Here is a 19,548-nt window from a genome sequence, read left to right as displayed (position 1 = left end):
ACGAATACGAAAAAACGCATATGAAAATTTCGGACTCAGTGTGCAAGGGCCTTTACTGTGATCTAATATGTAGTGTCTTAGGGAGTGTGAACTTCCACTCACCAGGAAACACTGTTGTTTTAGGGTTTTGTGTTTGGCCATATAACTCACACCAGATAAACTAATGATTCAATACAGCTCAGTACATAAATATAAGTTATATTAAGTAAAATAGTCATATTTTGATGAAATTGTAGTGAATAGTGAAATAGTGAATGAATGATAAACTTTTGTATTTGGCAGTATTCTTGATTCATGTACCTCTTGATTTTTTTGTGTGGCTTTTTTCTTTAATAATAATAGATATGCAATGCACATTTTAAGATATATAAAAAAAACTCTTTAAAAAACGTCCATTGTCCATATGAACGTCCCTGTATATATCCCAAATATTTCAAAGTCCTTGTAATTATCCATTTTCTTTGTGTGCGAGTTGAGGTTTCCTGACCTGCACAAACACAATGTGCACAAAGAGCAAGGTCACAATGTTTTGCTCTAGCACATTACTTGAATTTACTTTTTTGGCAGAAGATTTTGACCAAATGGATCTGTGAATATTGCGTTTATGGTGAGAAGTTAAATAAAACCTGTCAACTTCAATAAGTTCAAGACAACAAAACCTGTTGATTTGCGCAGTGAGGAGGGCCTGTTAGACTCCTGCAGGTTTCTGGGTCCAGCTCAAAGCCTGTTCTCATCAGCATCTGTAGTCCAGAGTCAGACTCCAAGTCAAACACAGCGAAGATGGATAGTCATTGATCCGGTGGCTCACAGGGAGAACACACATCCGTAACAACTGCTAGACCTTCCTCACTGCTGTAACTGAGAAGAGTTTCTTCACGGTGTATGGAGACATGTGTCTGAACTCTGTGCTTTAGTCCACATTAGCTTGAATTACTGCTTGGTTATTCATTAGGAGAACGTTCCTGCACCTTGCTGGCTCTCGTTTCAGGAGTATGCTTGCCTTGGGCTTAATGTTAGAGCATGCATGCATGCACACGTATTAATGTGTAGTCAGTCTAGACTGAGCAAAGGAGGTGAAGAAATTGCACTTGACACTGCGAGTTCATCAGAGAGTGTGTCTGTGTATTGACTGACAAATGACACACATATGCTTTTGTACTTGTGTGAGTGCATGTGCATGTTTTCACTGGCTGTACCTTCAAGAAAACTTTGGTGTACACTTTATGGAGGAGATATTAATCTGCAGTTTCAATTGGAATCGGGTGTTGGATTCAATATAAAACCTTTTAATTTGATTCAGTTTGTTGCGACAAACACTCAATCCAGATGCATGTTAGTCCACCCTCACTCTCAGAAAAAAACGATCAGCTCCTCCCTGGGACGGTACCTTTACAATTGTACACTTTTGTATCCTATTTAGTGTGCATATTATTACTTTTTGAAAGAATATTGCTCCAGTGACAGCTTTTATACTAGTTTCTGAGAGTTTTTAATGCTTTTTTCTCTCCCAGGACCAAACATAATTCAGGGAGCTTGTGTTCTGATTTGAGATGCCTTTTGGTTTGTGTTTGGTTTGGTTTATATATTTGCTCTTGGCTTTGTTTGTGTTTGTTTTGGCTTTGTTTTTGTTGACTTTTTTGTCTTTGGTTAAATTTAGTTTTTTTGTTTTATTTGGATTTGGGGTTTAGTTTTTAGTTTTTTTGTTTTATGCTATATTGTTTGCTGATTGTGATATAGGGTGTGTTCACAATGATAGTTTGGTCCGGTCTAAAAAAAAAGATGATGATGATACCAGTTATTCCGCTTACACACACAAATTCAGATCTGCTGCAAGGAAACTGACACCTGCACTGAACTATAATGGGCAACATCACGACTATGGCGATTCTGGCCTTTTTAGGATTGCATCTTGTGACATCACATCCTGTTTTTGGTCTGTTTAGATGTCTTTGGTCCGTGTTGCCTTCATATATTTAATTGGAACCGCACCAGAGTTCGTTTGGAAGCGGACCGAAACCATGATCCACTTTCTGTTGCACATCAGTTTTCAGATGGCAGCGTTTCACACTTAAATCAACCGCACAGCAGAGCAATCGCACAAAGAGTTTGTTTTAATGTGAGACAAACCTGCCAAGTGTGAACACACAGTCTTTGGTAGGTACATTTAAAAGGCTATGCTTGGGCTATGGGATTATATTATATGATATGATGTTATATTGTATTAGGTAAAGAAATATTACTTCAGATGGAAGAGTTTTTTTGCAGACCACTTTCCTTCTCCCGGTCCACTTTTGTTTAATTCTGGTTATTCAAATTCGGTATTGCTGTGTGTGTATTTGGGAAAGTGTTTATGTGTTTGAGGTTGGCAAAGATAGTTTGAGGCAATTTATTCCACTTTTTTGTCTCTGAAAATGTATTTGAGTATAAGGGAATCAATGTTTGTTTATGTGAGTCTGTGTTGTTTGTTTATATGGGTCTGTGTGTGTTAATTCACGTTTGTATGTGTTTTTGTACTTCTCACCCTGTCTGTTTGTTATAGCGGTCAGAACGAGAGAACCGTCTTAAACAGGCATTTGGGAGGCGGAAGACAGACCTTGTGGTCGAGGCTGAATTATTGACTCAGTCCTGGCCAGACCTTACCCATGTGTCTCCAACAAATCCCTGGGCCTGGAATTTGACCCACTCATTTACATGCATACTGAGAATAGGCTTTATCCCTGTCCAGTAACACACACACACACACACACACACACACACACACACACACACACACACACACACACACACACACACACACACACACAGCGTACCGGGGGGAGAGTTTCATTAGGACCGATCTGTACTCATGTGGAGCTTCTGGCTTTGGGGTTTGGGAAAAAGAGAGAGTGGGATCATGTAAAAAAGAGTCAGCTCTTTTTAGATCGGTTTGCATAATCATGCGCGATATTCAGTTTTGGCCTTGATTGTGTGTCAAAACATTCCACGCTTTAGGATTTAGGTTAAAGGTCAGTCTGAAGTGGAGCGGATGAGTCCTTGAAATCAGTGGACATGGTTATGTCAAGTCAAATTTATGTATATAGCACTTTTCACAATGCACATTGTTTCATTGTCCAATAGCCTATATAACTTTAAATGCATAACTGGGCGATAATATAGTTTGCATTTTGCGACGATAATTGCAATGAAGCATTTGAAATTTGCTATATAATAAAGCACTTTATGTGATCTTTGGTCATACTTGAATATCCAACTTTATATAAAGAGGTTAGAGGATATTAGTCAGTTAGCAGGATTGATGTTTCCATAGAGAAGAGGTTCGGCAGCACGTTTATCTTTATTCCCAGGAAATGGCTCTGTTATCAGATCTTTCAATATCTTCGAGAGTTTGAGTACAGCGATGCTTTTAATTTGCAGTATCATTAGGCTTTCAAATTAATTGATTCCTGATTCAAAGACTTTTCTGTTTGGATCCAATGGAAATAAATAAACACTTTAATTAACTTTTAATGAAAAGGCTTGAATGCCTCAGCACCACTCTGCCTAATATCTGAAACATCATGGCACCAGATTTTTATAATTCGAAAATTGGATTAAAAGAGGGCTGGAAAGGAAAAGTAATCATGGACTTTTTTTTAACTTCATTTGACACAGTTCAGGGAATTACAGGCTTATAATGAGTTGATATTCGTGTGTGTGTGCAATATTTTTAGTGGCTTTGCATTCTCAAATAAATAAAAATCATTTAAAACAACACAACACAACACAACACAACACACACACACACACACACACACACACACACACACACACACACACACACACACACACACACACACACACACACACACACACACACACACACACACACACACACACACACACACACACACACAAGAGGTAAATAGAGTTGAGTAAATTCGTATGCATCATATATATTTAGAACTATTCCGACAACATGTTTTGCCAAATATACTTAAATATGAATTTATGTCAGACTGACTAGCAGTTATGTATTTATGTGGTTTGTGTGTGTGTATCTGTGCACGTGCATTTGGAAAACATATGCGGTTGGCCTGCAAGGTCTGTTCCCAGAAGCAAGAGATAATTCCCCTGTGACAGATGTTTCCAGATGTGTGGAATACTTACTAATTGCAAAAGACTCCCACAGAGCTGTTTCTAACCCCCACCTCCTCCACTTTCCATGCAAGCCTCGAACATTAAAACCTGATCGCGGATAAACTCTTGCTAACACTATCTGGCCATGTGGACACACACTGGCACACGTACACAGTGGGATTGGGCTCATTTTACCAATTACATGATCTTTAAATGTCTTTTACTAAGCGGAGAGCATCGCCAAAAGATGGTTGATCTGTTCCAAAATCTATTGAGGCATCATAGATGTGCTCTCGATGCGAGATCGGTTGCAAAAGGTTGGAAAATGAGTTATGCTGCCTGTTGAGAAGACCGTCTTTTAGCAGAATACTAAGGCAGCATCACATGTATGCTTTGCGGAGAAGCCAGTCTCAATGCATTGCGACAAGCTGATTGAAAGTCTAATAATTTAAGATGCAGGATGAGGCACTTACTGCTTAACTAAAACCATTTTTAGCGCCACTTACTGGACATTTCATTTTGACAGTGTCGCGAAACGTGCTAGAAGCAATGTCATATCATTTTGCAGAAATGTTTCCACATGCACACAAGCATGGGTTGGATATTTTGGGTATAATTCATTTTAGGTAATTTCTACAGATAGTTCTCCTGGCCAGGAAACATGACCTCAGACAGTGGACTTCCTCCTCATTAGGATGCTGTCTGGCACGTGATTGTTACTGTGATTGCATGTTCTCCACCTGTCATCCGAAATATCAGCAGATCCTATTTGAGAATTGAGGAAATGAAGATGTAAGCTATACAGATAGTGCATAGTTTCTCTGCACTGCTGCAGAGAAAGTGAACAATGAGTTACAACTAGGGCTGAACCAGTGTTGGGGAACTAAAAGTACTGATGCTTTTGCATTGCATTGTTTTTCCAGTGACAAGTTACTTTTTTCAATTTTAATTGATCTAAAACTGGAAAGTTTGATGTAAGTGCTGCTGTGTAAGTGGAGATTTCTGAAAAAGAAAAACATTGAGGAAAAATCATTTAAAGGTGTGTAGTGCAATTGAAATCCCACAGACGCAAATGGATCAAGTGTAATAAAATAAACACTTTAATTTTGTATTTTGGGTGTTTTCTTTCCACTAGTCTCTAAGGTGACGTGCTAAGGAAGCGAAATAGTCCAAAATCTCAACATTGACCAGTGCATGAAAAAACAATGTAGTGTCTAGCTTGAAACACAGAACGCTTCTCAAACTCTGAACATAACACAAAACATGACTTTAAAGTGTTAAGAATCAGTTGAGGATGAGCTAGTATGCCACAACAGTTACTTTTTGGATTTAAATAGGCAAATGCCTAAGAGTCTATGATTGGATCATTGTTGCAGTGATTATGTTTCTAGCATGTTATATGATTGTAACAGTTCTTCAAACTCTAATTGATGGAGTGTGTAGCTTTTCATTTCTTAAACACCCATGTAGGAAGAAACTTCATGGCCATATTCCAGGATGACAATGTCAAGGTCAGGCTGGACTCTTGCTTTGTCAATACAAGATCTCCAAAAAAGAGGAGCATCAATGTTTGCTCAAGATCTTGTATTGACAATGCAAGAGTCCAGCACTCTGTTAAGTCTCCTCCAGCACATCCCAAAGACTTTCAAAGAGTTTAATCATTGGATTTAAGGTGCCAAATTCATGTGTGAAAATGATTTTTCATTCTTTCACAGTTTGAGCCTGATGAATCTTCATGTGTCTTCCTACTTAACTGTCTAAGAAATGAAAAGCTACACACTCCATAAATTAGGGTTAGAAGAACTGTTACCAAACATATAACATGCTAGAACCATAATAATCACAGCAATAATGATCCAAGATTCTTAAGCATTTGTCTATTTATATCCAAACAGTGACTGTATATTGTGTTGCGAATCAATACAGCAGCATTTCCCCCCTCAAAGCTTACCTATACAATGCCCATTATTCTTTCAAGTGTTAACAACCACCTCCCCAAATCCCTTTTTTGAAGTTTCACCAAGCTCTGCGTGCCTACGGCTTCTCAGGAGGGTTAGCAGACTCTCCTGCCGCCTGCCAGCTCGGTGTGCGTTGGCCAGCGATCGTCCACGGCTCTGACAGTAACAGCCTGCTGGGCATGAGGCTTGATCTTAGGCCAAGGTCTGCCTTTAATCATGGAGCACAAGACCAACACAATGCTCAGGAGTCTCGCTTGCTTTCTCGCGTTCTGGGATGATCCAGTCTGGTGCCATGCCATCAAGATGCACTATCTTTTAGTGGACTCTTAGGTTGTTTTCTCCTATGTACTGTATTGCCTGTATGTAAAGGGGACCTATTATGTCCTTTTTCAAAGTCTTAAGTTTGCTTTTGGGCTCTACTCAAATAGGTTTTCATGCTTGAATGTACATTGTTTTTCACATTGTTGTAGCTCCGCTCTGTCTGTCAGTAACGCTCTGGGGTGCGTTTCCCAAAATCATCGTTAGCCAAATATGGTCGCAAGTTCCATTGAACTCAATTGGTAATGACGGAGCTTGCAACTATAGGTCGCATTGTTTTTTATTGATGGACGAGAATTTCGGACTCAGTGTGCAAGGACCTTAAGCCTGAAGGACTTGATTAACTGGATCATGTTTGTTTAATTAAGGTTGAAGCTGAACTCTGCAGGGCTGTGGTCCTCCAGGAACTGAGTTTGACACCTCTGTTTAGTTCCTGTTTCTATGGTGCCCCTCCTCTGATTGGTCGGCTGGATCAGTGTGTTGTGATTGGTCGAGCGCTTTGAGTGTGTTTGGGAAATGTCCCGCCCCTTACCATAACCACCAGTTTAACACACTACTAACTAACTCAACCAGGCCCCGCCCCTTTATTCTGAGTATGAATTATGAGGAATATTGTGACGTGTTCGTTCCCGGAAGAAAACTCAAGACTACAATAGAGGCGTTTCAGGGAGTTCAGAAACAGTTACACTGATATAGAGAAGAATGTTGTGCTTTGTAACTTTACAGAGATTTTTTTACGCTCACACAACAACATTACATGCTAAAGAGGGATGAATTTGTATAAAAGCATGGCATTAAATGGAAATGGCATTTCCTTTTGTATTCCACAATGTGCAGCACTACGAGATCTTGCTTCAGTAGATACTGTAACATTAGCACACCCTTTCTTGACTAATCCCCATCAATTCATTATGTGATTCCAATGAACCACAACCATCTGGGGCAATAACAGTGTTTTCAATGTTCAGTTCTAGAGCCCCATCACACGCAACGCTTTAAAGGGTCATGAAACAAGTTTTTTGAGATGCGTTTCACATGAGTGGTAAATGTTCCAAATTTTTTGGGGAAAATCTCTTTCTGGGTTGAAATCAAGATTGACTGAAAATGTCACATATGTGTTTGATTTATGCTAGATATAAAGACATGCATAAACAGTTTCTCTCTTAGCTTTCAGGAGCACTGGACATAAATTTGATATTATATAATAAAAAAGCATTCATATATCATATCTCATATTATTTCATATAATTTCATAATTTCATTTCATATCATATATCTCATATCATATCTCATATCATATCTCATATCATATATCATGTCATATATCATATCATATCATATATCAATCAAATATATCATATATTAATCACATATATCATATCGTATATCGATCACATATACCATATATCGTATATCTATCACATATCAATCACATATATCATATAAGCTGGTTCAAGACTAGAATATAGCCTAGACTAATTGCTTGTTAACTGCTTTGAGTTATGCTTTCAAAAAAGGATATACTCTGTATGCATACACTAGCTATAGCTGCTTTATGCTGTTGGTTGTTTATACAAGCTTTAAATGATTAGATTCTATTGTTAAAGTGCTGAATTCACTAAACGTACCCTAATATCCCAACACCCTGTTGTCCTTCACACCCTGATCCCAAGATGCAACCCACTTAGTTGTTCCAAATGTCTGTTTGTGGAAGAGCATTTTAATAAAGATGGAAAATGGAAACTAATCAAACGCACACCCTCATCATCTCATGGTGCAAGTTGAGTTGCATCAATATTGCATAATATCAGGCAAACATTAGTAAAGAGGACATTGAGGTTTCAATGAGAAGACGTTTAAGTTAATGTGTACAAATTGTACGTATAAAATTATAACCATATATAATGGTTTTAGTTAAATTAACCTTAATACTAATATATATTTTAATTTTGATATGATCTGGTCAGAATATCAGTAAAAGACTTCAGGTTTTAATCAGGTGCGATGCCAGAGATTCTATAAAAAGAGATTACTAGATTATTGTTTTTGGTTTTAATTTTGCTTTTCATACCAAGAGTTTTGAGAGCTCTATTTGTTTCAAAATTGCTTTTCTCAGAAAATTCTGACATCATTTTGAGGACAAGTGGGAAAGATGATGCCAAATCTCCTGATAAAATTCCACTGGGTGTCCATCTGGTTCTGGTGATCTGATGTTTGAACAGGGCTTTTTTATCTGGTGTCTGTGGAAAGTTTGGAAAAAGTTTTGTTGTTGTTGAGCTGTCAGAGTTAACACGTACATGACACCCTTCATACTGCGGTTTATGGTGCTGTTGTAAATGGAGGAAGAGATCTGACGGACTTTCACTTTTGGATGCAACCTGTGTATGGCATTCTCTACAGATTAAATGGTTTTGCTGCTCATTTGATCTTTTGTTAATGATCCAGTTAATTGGATAAGAAAAAGCCATTTTATTTGATGTATTTATTAGAGAAAAAACTGTTATTCATCCAGCCCAATGTTGTCCTCCAAACAATGTGCAAATTGAAGTTGTGAAAGCAAATATAGCGCATGTATGTAGGCTAGGCTGTACCTCATCTGCAAAAAAGGCTTAAAATATAAACATGACATACTAAACAACAATTGCTTTTTAAAGCAGAAGTTAAAATCACTATAATGAAAATAAATTAAAGCAGACCAAATGTTAACTGAACACACATTCACTCATATGAACATGATAATATTACATTTGCAAGAATATCATCAATATTTGGGGGTTCTTGTTATCAAAAAATTAGGTCCTTTCACAATTTGTAATGGTTGTTCTCAGTTATTTTTTAGAGTAAAAGAAAACTCTGTTTGCTAATGTGTGCCAGTTTTTTTAGTTCAAATTGTGCTTTTTTTCTTGGAAAAAGAGAATTATGTTTTTGGTCACAAATTCATATTTTGTTATTTAACTCCCATTTGTTTGGACAGTCAGAAGGAATCTGAGAGGCCAGGAGACTCAGGCTTCCAATCATGTTTATTGTCTTTTCACTGTCTTATTATTTATTTTCCAAAAAAAAAAAAGAGACCCCCCCCACACCCCCTTTGATAACTACTTCCCCTTATGAGTCATGAGGTGAGTCATTAGTTTCCAGGAATAATGCCCATTCTTGTAGAAGATAGTTATTAAAATGACTGTAATTTGTCAATGAGGCATTAAACTGCTTCTGCTAGTGGGGCGTGAAGGTGATCCGGCTAAACACAGCGCTTATGTGACTTTGCTGATGATTATAATGCCAATAATTGGTCGTTCTGAGTTTTGTGGAGTTATTAATGATAAATTATCTATTTGTGAAAATGATTACTGTGTGCAGTATGAAAATGATTTATTTGTGCTATATTACATGAGATGTTATCTTATACATTTGATGCATTACAATTGTGCTGTAGTTGTGATTAGCGTGATATCGCTTCAACGTTTAATAAACAATAACTGTCAACTTGCATTTGAGGCCAAACTCGGCCAGTTTATGAAAAATGATCCCAAAATAACCCAGAGCATCAAACTTTGCTATGTCCATGATCTGACACACTCTACTGTAAAAGGCTGGAATATTTATGATTTTAATGTTTATGAAAGTAATCTCTTATGCTCTCCAAGATTGCATTTACTTGAGCCAAAAACAAATGCAGTAAAATGGCATTATTGTGAAATGTTATTATAATTTCCTATGTGAATATAAAGTCAAATGTAATTTATTCCTGTGATTCAAAGCTGAATTTCAGCATCATTACTCCAGTCTTCAGTGTCACATGATCCTTCAGAAATCAGTATAATATGATGATTTGATGCTCAAGAAACATTTCTGATCATTATCAATGTTGAAAACAGTTGTGCTGCTTGGTTAGGTTTGGTATTCACAGTGCTTTCTAATGATTTCTTCTCCAGGTAAATATTCTTCATTCAGTTAAGACAGTAACCATCTTAAAAAGCCTTTGCTAGGATGAGTTCGATAGGATAGCGGGCTCTGTTTGGAGGGATTAGAGGAAAGCGATATTTATCAGTGATAATTGACATGTCGCCGGGAGTGCAGGGCTGGTTCTGCTTGGCTACAGAATCATACTGGATCTGTTATTTGTTTTTCCATCTGTTCGGAATAAAAGAGGGAGGCTCTGTTGTCTCCGAGACAGCTGTGATGTCAGAGCCGGAGAAAGATTGGACGGGTTTGGAGAACTGTGAGGGTAAAACATGACCTATGGTTTTGCGTTAGGCCAGCAGTAGTAGTAAATTACTGGTGGATTGAGTTTATCATCAGCAAGTCTGTCTGATATGATGACTTCATTAAGAAGATCATGGTGTCAGTGCTTGGACTTTTCGACTGAGTCAGGAGACAAAAAAATCTTGCAGTGAAAATAAGTGATTCTTTTGGTCTTTTTGAAGTTCTTCAAAGAATATTACATATAATGTATGCACTACCGTTCAAATGTTTGGGGTCAGATTATTAGAAGCATATCATACTGATTTCTGAAGGATAATGTGACTGAATACTGGAGTAATGATGCGGAAAATTCAGCTTTGATCACAGGAATAAATTACATTTGACAATATATTCACATAGAAAACAGTTATTATAAATTCTAATAATATTTCACAATATTACAGATTTTACTGTATTTTTGATCAAATAAATCTGGTGAGCAGAAGAGACTTATTTCAAAACTTTAAAACTCTTTCCAACCCCAAGCTTTTGAACGGTAGTGTGATTTACCAGATAAAGAAATATCATATTTTATGACTTGCCTCATGAGATTAGAAAGGATAACCAAAACAGATCAAACAAAGAATAAACGTCATGAATTGCTTTTAAATAGAGATTTTACTTGCTGACACAGTGTCTCGATTCTGACTGGACCTCGTCTGTTTTGTTTCAGATGCATCATCAGCTCAAATACGACGGGACGCTTCAGCATGCCGTCGTCTCTGCAGATGGAGTGACATTTGTCTGGTAAAAATCATTTTGTTTCATCAAATAAACTCTAGCTCTCCCACATGAACACATACGCTGGTCTCATGGGATGCTCTGGATCGCATCTGTACAGTAAATAAAATCTGTGTAGATTTACAAAGCCTGAATTTATCGCTCAAGTGCTCTCGATCTCTCTTCGGAGAGCAGGGGATCCAAGACTATAAAGTCCTTCCAACCGTGAACGTGAGGGAAAGAACGCAGCAGACTCTAATGTTATCAGTCTCTGACATTCACAGCACTGATCTTCCTCGATTTATACCTTCATTTTATACCAGTATACGGAGAACATCATCTCCTGCACTGCGACTCTGTGATCAATGAATATTGGAGAAATATAAATACCAATTTAAGTTGGAAAGTTTAAATTCCAACTTTCACCCATTCGGATGTATTTATTTATTTATTGCATTGTCTGAAAAGAGAAAAAAAAATCATGTTTTGGTTAATCTTAATTATGACAACAACAAAAAAAGAAAAGAAAAGTAAACGGCAGTCCTTATATATCAGCACTTGGACTTTTAAGCACTTTTACTCAAGTGGAGTATACTTTTAATGGAGTAATATTTCATCACTAAAGCCACATCCACACGAAGCCAGAGCTTTCCCTGTCCGATCTTTTTTTTTCTTTTCTCGTTCTAATTTTTTTTCTTAAACACGGTGCCGTTTCAAGAAATGCATACACACGAAACCACTGAAACCGACTTAAAACGATGTGGTATACATGCCAGACCAGTATGTGGCGCTGTAATTCTGCCACAGAGATACACTAAACAAGGAGAAGAAGATTTGGAGCATGCGCATAACCTTACACGCTCTATAGAGAGCCTAAGCCCCTCCCCTTCCGGTGGACCATGGGACCTTATTTCGGAAAAATATTGTATGGTAATCAATGGCGAGAGACAACAAATATTTGGATCCCGCTTGAATTGTGCCCTGAATTACACATATGATGTTTGTCAATTTAAAAGATACATTTTAAACTCAAGAAAGTCACAGTTTGATGTAAAACTGTTGAGGTATAAGACTGTGAAAATACGTAATTACAAAGACTACAAACCCAAAAGGCACACATGTGACGTCTTACCTTTTCTCTCAATGAATGAAGGTAACTTTACTGAAGCTAACGTCTGTCATTTCTATAGTCTAACGTTATAATCGTAACGTTACGCCGTCATGCCTGTGTGTTTTGTACCAGACTGCACACACACACGAGCTTGGTGACGTACATAGTGCGAGACGAGAGATGTACTTCATTGAGTGATTTTCACAGAAAACTAACTGTTACTCTTCTGTTTTATGACAAACTGTGACTTTCTTGACTTTCATAATTATCTTTTAAATTGACAAACATCATATGTGTAATTCAGGGCACAGTTCGGACGGAATAAAAAGATAAGTTGTCTCTCGCCATTGACTACCATACATATTTTTTCCGAAATAAAGTCCCATGAGCCGGAAGTGAAGGGGAGGGGCTTAGGCTCTCTATACGAACCCAACACGACAGCAAGGTGAAGACGAAGATTGCTCACCGTAGTAGCAGAGGAGTAGAAGGTTTTGCTTTAGTAAAGCTAATAGGCTCAGTAGCCTCTGCATTAAACGATATGCAATAATAACATAGATTGTAAAGGATTATATTTATTAAAATTGTTAAATGGATGTTGTCTTATTGAGACCCTCCTATAAAGCCCTCCCTTCACATATAGCTAACCAATAAACATTTTATTATTAAACATTAGACACCTTTTTCCACTTTTTGAATATTTTCTTAATTTTTATTGAAAATAGATTCCTTTCCAATCTGATATGTAATGGGAAAAGGGATCAGAGCGAGTTCGGCAAAAGGTGGATTTGAACATGGGTTGATTTGCATAAAATCTTTTTGCAACACATACTATTGCTATCGTTGACAATCCAGCGGCTTCCCGTAGTTTCATCCGTCCCAACCAGACGTCAGTGGGCAGAGTTAGTGTAAATAACCTCTGCCAACAAGCCGGGCTGCTTACACTTATATGCACACGATATGAGAAGCCAAACAGAGCTTTTTATTTTATTTTATTTTTTTAACCTGTTTACATGCATTAATGCCTCACCAAGACAGGCATTTTGATATATTGATATTTTAAGATTAAATAAATATTCTGTCACGTTTTGCATAATTTGATGGACATGAATATTTGTCGATAGTCGATATTTGTTTTCTTTTTTTGTCTCTAATTTGTGTAAAATTAGTGGGGGGGAAAGTTTCACACAGTAAATATTGCAATAGTGACCTTCATATAACAAATGGAACATGTTGAAAATCTGCTTGTTTTAATTAAAATCAACCCCTCTGACATAAAAGTTCCCCTTTTTGAAGTAACACCTGCGTACGAAAAGAGCGAAAGCCTTTCAGATTGAGATTTAGATCAGGAAGTCTGAGATGCTGTGTGTAGAAGTGTTTGTGGTAGAGATGGAGTGATGAGATTGACCTAAATAAATGTTTTAGAAGCTTCTTGTCCTCGAGTCCACAGTGAAGTACGAGGTCAGCATGACTTGACATAGTTGCACTGATCTTTTCAGTAGAGCTTATGTGAAAATCAAAAGTCAAAAAGAAAATTGATTCTGACAGATTTTAGTGCTCGTCTCAATCCTGATGCGCTAATGCCGTCTATCATCTCCGTGGTCGCTGCCATCTCGCGGTTTCACTCGCATCGCCAAAGCAATGTACAGAAAACAAACAACTAGTCGTGATGTCACAGTTGGACAGCTTTATTATTTGCGCCCACCGAGTGGAAGATGAGGACTGTGGGAGAGCAGATTCTGGCAGTAACTCTAGAGGAGGATGCTACCGTATCCTATTGTTTCTCTGGGCTACCTGCAGTCAATGTGCTTTAAAAGGTTACAGTTAGCATGACAAAAGAGATCCGACTGCAACAAGGCCTTCTCTTGAGCGGAGCATGAGAGTCCTGCAGTGTGAAACGCATCAGGTTAGCCCACTTTTGAGTTGTTATAGAGGTTGTGTGGCTGTTTCTTCCACTGTAGTAACTCTTTGTCCTGAAATAAAACTTGTTTTATTGGATGCGGGGAGAAACATTCATGAGTGAATCATTCACAATAAGATCTATGACATTTATTTAATAGAATACAAATAGATTGGCTCATAACATGTTCACTTTGTCTGTCTCATATATCCATCCATCCATCGCTCCATCCATCCATCCATCCATCCCATCTATCCATCGCTCCATCCATCCATCTATCTATCATCCATCCATCTATCCATCTATCTATCCATCCATCCATCGCTCCATCCATCCATCCATCTATCCATCTATCCATCCCATCCATCCATCCATCCATCCATCCATCCATCCATCCATCCACTCACCCAACTACCCGTCCATCCATCCGTCCATCCATCCATCCGTCCATCCGTCCATCCATCCATCCATCCATCCATCCATCCATCCATCCATCCATCCATCCATCCAGTAAAGTGTATTTATGTAAAAAACAATTAGATATTACCATTGTATATTAAATAAATAAACACAAAAATAAATAGTAGGTCAAAGTTTTATGTGCTTCTTTTGGAACTTTTATAATATCTCTTTCTGCAATTTACATATGTGTCTGTATGTATATGCATATATGATGTATGGACTACTTTTATGATACATTTGTTATTTCTGCTAGTTTTAATTAAGATCAAAACCTCAAACATAAAACGTCCCTAGGTTGAAGAAACACAAATGCACACTGGCAAAAGCATTTCAGATCAGATTTATATCAGGAAACCCAACCGCAGTTTCACAACTAGAAACACAAACAAACAGTCACACAGTCTAAAAGTAGCACGCAGATTTTCCTTTTACTGTTTTCCTCTCCATTGCAGGAAGTGAAATGCGACAGAGAAGAGTGGAAGAGAGTCTCATGGTTCATCAAAGCGCCGTCCACCTGTCCTGCTGCATCAAACACTCAAACATGGCCTTTTACCAGTGTTTCTGGAACAAACACCACTACCATGCTAACACCCCTGGTGTTCATTATCCCACGGAGATCTTTTTATCCAGCGCAACACTTTGGGGACTGTCAAAGCGCTCAGCTCGTGAGAGATTTACTCGTCTGCAGAGTGTTCGACTGTCCTCGGCCTCCCAGCGGTTTGGAAGTGCTTGAACATCTGTATGAGCCTCCAGTTGTTTGTAATAGTGATGGTGTAAGGAGAGACACCCTTTTCTCTTTCTGACCCCCCCTTCCATCTCAAATCCCACATCAGTCCATCTGGTTTATGTTTGTTTGGCTAAGTCTGGACCGTAGCTGCTTTTCAAACTCTTGCTGCTGGCTGTTTTGGGGTCCAGATGGCTTTATCGCTGTGCTTTACGTTTCTTTCATGGGTCGTGTGTGATGAGGAAGCCCTTCCCTATATGTTGATCCTCTGAGATTAGTGTCTAGTGGTGAAGCATTGGTCATTTATGCTCTACAAGCGTCCCAAAGAACGATACAGCCCGAATTGAGCCGCGGAGGGCAGCGTTTGGAGCCAAACCTACTAACGTCAGGCCTGTGTTCTTTTGCGTCTACACTGAATTTGTAAATACGTGAGTCAGATGTTGGCGAGAACACTTCAAAAATGGCCTCCTGCATCAGACGCAAAGCAAAGATGAGGGTGTAAATGAATTAGCATCTTCTTGTAAGGTTTTATGGTGAACTGTCATTGCAATGTTTATAGGTTGCTTTGTAGTGTACAGAACCATAATTTGTGGCTTTTGTATCTGATTCATTTGTTTTCACCAACCGTAATGTTTGAGATTCTTGGTCGATGAAGCACAATAAATCAAATCGTTTACATCATTTATTCAATGTGGATCATCATTACCCTCAATTGTCATTTTGAATGTTGACATCATCCCACAAACTACTGGCAGACAACGATAAATGATTGTAAAACGGTTTAAACTGTATTTGCTTTGTTCAGTCACATGGGTTTATGTGTTTAGTTTAGGGAAAGCTTGGGATGTTCATAACGAGAGATGATGATGTTTGCTAATATTTCATTTTTCCTTGCAATACATGTAGTATTGCTTCATTCTAAGATTGTTACATCACATTAAGATACTAATATAACACAATGTAATTTGCAGCCCCTTTCTATTAGAATATGTATTATCTATCTATCTATCTATCTATCTATCTATCTATCTATCTATCTATCTATCTATCTATCTATCTATCTATCTATCTATCTATCTATCTATCTATCTATCTATCTATCTATCTATCCATCTATCTATCTATCTATGTAATATCTATGTATCTATCTATCTATCTATCTATCTATCTATCTATCTATCTATCTATCTATCTATCTATCTATCTATCTATCTATCTATCTATCTATCTATCTATCTATCTATCTATCTATCTATCTATCTATGTATCTATCTATCTATGTATCTATCTATCTATGTATCTTTCTTTCTTTCTTTCTTTCTTCTTTCTTTCTTTCTTTCTTTCTTTCTTTCTTTCTTTCTTTCTTTCTTTCTTTCTTTCTTTCTTTCTTTCTTTCTTTCTTTCTTTCTTTCTTTCTTTCTTTCTTTCTTTCTTTCTTTCTTTCTTTCTTTCTTTCTTTCTTTCTTTCTTTCTTTCTTTCTTTCTTTCTTTCTTTCTTTCTTTCGCTAATTACATTTGTGCAACGTTTGGTGCAAAATGAAAATTCAATTAGAGGTGTTGGAAGGAATCATAGCGACGGTAGAGCTGATACGAGCGCTAAATTCAATGGCAGAAGAAGTGGAGCATGAACAGAGAAATTGTAGCGTTTCCGAAGATTTTTACGCGTCTGCATGTGATTGAACAAGTGCGATGTTGGAAAATCTGGGAGAATTTTCTGCCTTATAAGGACACCCGTTTAGTGTCTACATTATTCTTATCTTATTTCTTATTATATTATTAAGTAATTTCCCATTAATGTTGGAGATCAAAGTTTTTCCTTACAAATGTATAGGCCTATATATTGAATGCAATGCTAAATTAAGTGACTCATGTGATGTGTGACCATCTCCCCTTTCTATTTTATAAAGCATATTGATCAGATATTAATACATATATAGGGTTACGGAATCTGACGGGTCAAATTAATAGAAGACCCAGTTTATTTTGGGTGAATGTGGAGCAGGTCGGGGGTGTGACCTCATCATCTGTAATTAAATGTCTAATCTGTCTAAATGTGAGTATAAATGCAATTAAGAAAAATAACATTTAAATGATCATTTTGCTACAGTTTTTCTTGAACATGTTGAACATATCTAATAATTTAATAATTTCTGTAATATGTTTTCATTTTAATTTTGCAACTTATAAAGCGTTAAAATATGTATTCAATTTACATATTAAAATGAGTGTATTAAATGGCAAATGTAAATTAAATAATTGAATTTTCATTTTGCACCAAACCTTGCACAAATGTAATGGAAAATGTAAATTTAAATACAGAAATGCGTTGTCATTTTACATATTGCATTGTCATTTTGCAAAATACATTTCAAATTGAATATTGCTAGCCATAAGCTTCCATAGTCATAGGCTTCCCTGGTTGCACTGATACTTTGCGGCAGTTTCCTAGAAAGTGAAGATTTTGTTCTCTTGAGCACATTGAAACGGTGCTTTAATTTCAAATGTTTTATGCAATTTTACAATTTCCCGATAGATTAATTTGCAACTTTTGATGGTTACAGCTATTGAAAAGCTTCCCTTAATATCGCATTGTGCATTCAGAGGCTTCTTAATGTTGGGATCAAGATCAGGATTGTCCAGGAGGGCCAGTGTCTGATATTTGTGGAGGTTAAGCTGAGTTTGATGACATCTTTATAGCTAGCGCTATTAGCATGTCCTCTAACTTAGCCTGCAGTTTCTCACACTTTTCTCCTCAGGACTCAATTCAGGCCAGATCGGCTATGTTGAATGGAGATGGACAACAAAAGGTGACATCATTCCAGTAGGATCTCATTGCACACACACACACACACACACACACACACACACACACACACACACACACACACACACACACACACACACACACACACACACACACACACACACACACACACACACACACACACACACACACACACACACACACACCCTACACGGGGCCCCCGGAACAATGACATCATAGCCTCCCCTTCACTCGCTCTTTCTGAGATGTTGCGTTGCCCTGAACAACTCCACTGGATTTCGTTGTCATGTTTGTGTGTTTGTGAAAGAGGAAAAGAGACAACAACAGGCGGCTGTTAAAGGGACAGTACACCCAAAAAAGAATCATTCTGCTATTATTTACAAACCTATATGACTTCTATGGAACAAAAATCAAGATATTTTGAACAATGTTTTGTCAATACAATGAAAGTCAATGGGGTCAAAAACAAAAAAAATTTGAGTTTCCTTAAAATATCTTTATTCATCAGTAGAAAGAAACTCACACAGGTTTACGATATGTTTCTGTCAGATTTTTTTTTTCTGTAAGAATGATGGAAACATATTCACCTAGTAAATGATGACCAATGCTAATTTTTAGGTAAACTATCCCGTTAAGTGTGTACAGATGAAATCACATTTATGCAGGAAGAATGCAAACCAAACCAAAATGGAGAAAAATTTTATAAAGTTATTTACTCATTAAAGGCTACTTCAAGCAGCCGTTCTTACAGTTGGAAAACACACTATGCACTCGTAACAACATTGAGAATTAGTAAATGAAATGCGCGCCCCTCTTCATCTGCATATGGCCAACTCCCCATGACTCTCTTCACCAATGCCATGCCTGTTCTCTCCCACGATGCATTGTGCTGTCGTGATGTCAGTGTCGGCCGGCTGTCCCTCAGAACTTCATCAAAGAGAAACGGCTGAAAGGATCGGGCTGTGGAGAGGAATATCAATTTGCTGTGGAAATGGGATGGAGAGAGTGCGGTTTCCCCGGCCTCAAACCCTCCAGGGTTTCGAAATGAACTAAACAAATTTGTTTATTAGATTTTTCCACCTCTTTTCCTCCAAAATGGCATTCTTTCTCTTTCTTTTTTGTGGAGCAATGGGACTTGATTATCTTCCTTCCCCCTCACTGTGTTTGGGAAAAGCCTTCAGTAATTAGTGCTCGGCTGAATTAATTACGGAAATG

The 19,548-nt window shown here is 37.6% G+C and overlaps 1 long non-coding RNA gene across 1 annotated transcript in view; it reads left to right on the top strand.

The window, feature by feature from the left end:
• Positions 1-16,229, top strand: part of LOC143733133 (uncharacterized) — a 62,089-nt gene extending 45,860 nt beyond the window's left edge. Inside the window, exons 2-3 of the long non-coding RNA XR_013201273.1 lie at positions 11,308-11,381; positions 15,277-16,229. This is a non-coding gene — a long non-coding RNA (uncharacterized LOC143733133). The remainder of the gene's footprint in view (positions 1-11,307; positions 11,382-15,276) is intronic.
• The last annotated feature ends 3,319 nt before the right edge of the window (positions 16,230-19,548 follow it).

Source organism: Siphateles boraxobius, unplaced genomic scaffold, assembly GCF_051911475.1.
Source record: "Siphateles boraxobius isolate OS27281-9 unplaced genomic scaffold, OSU_SipBor_1 90, whole genome shotgun sequence".
NCBI lineage: Eukaryota > Metazoa > Chordata > Actinopteri > Cypriniformes > Leuciscidae > Siphateles > Siphateles boraxobius.
The sequence above is the reverse complement of the archived record's forward strand: the minus strand, read 5'-3'. Positions and strand labels throughout refer to the sequence as shown.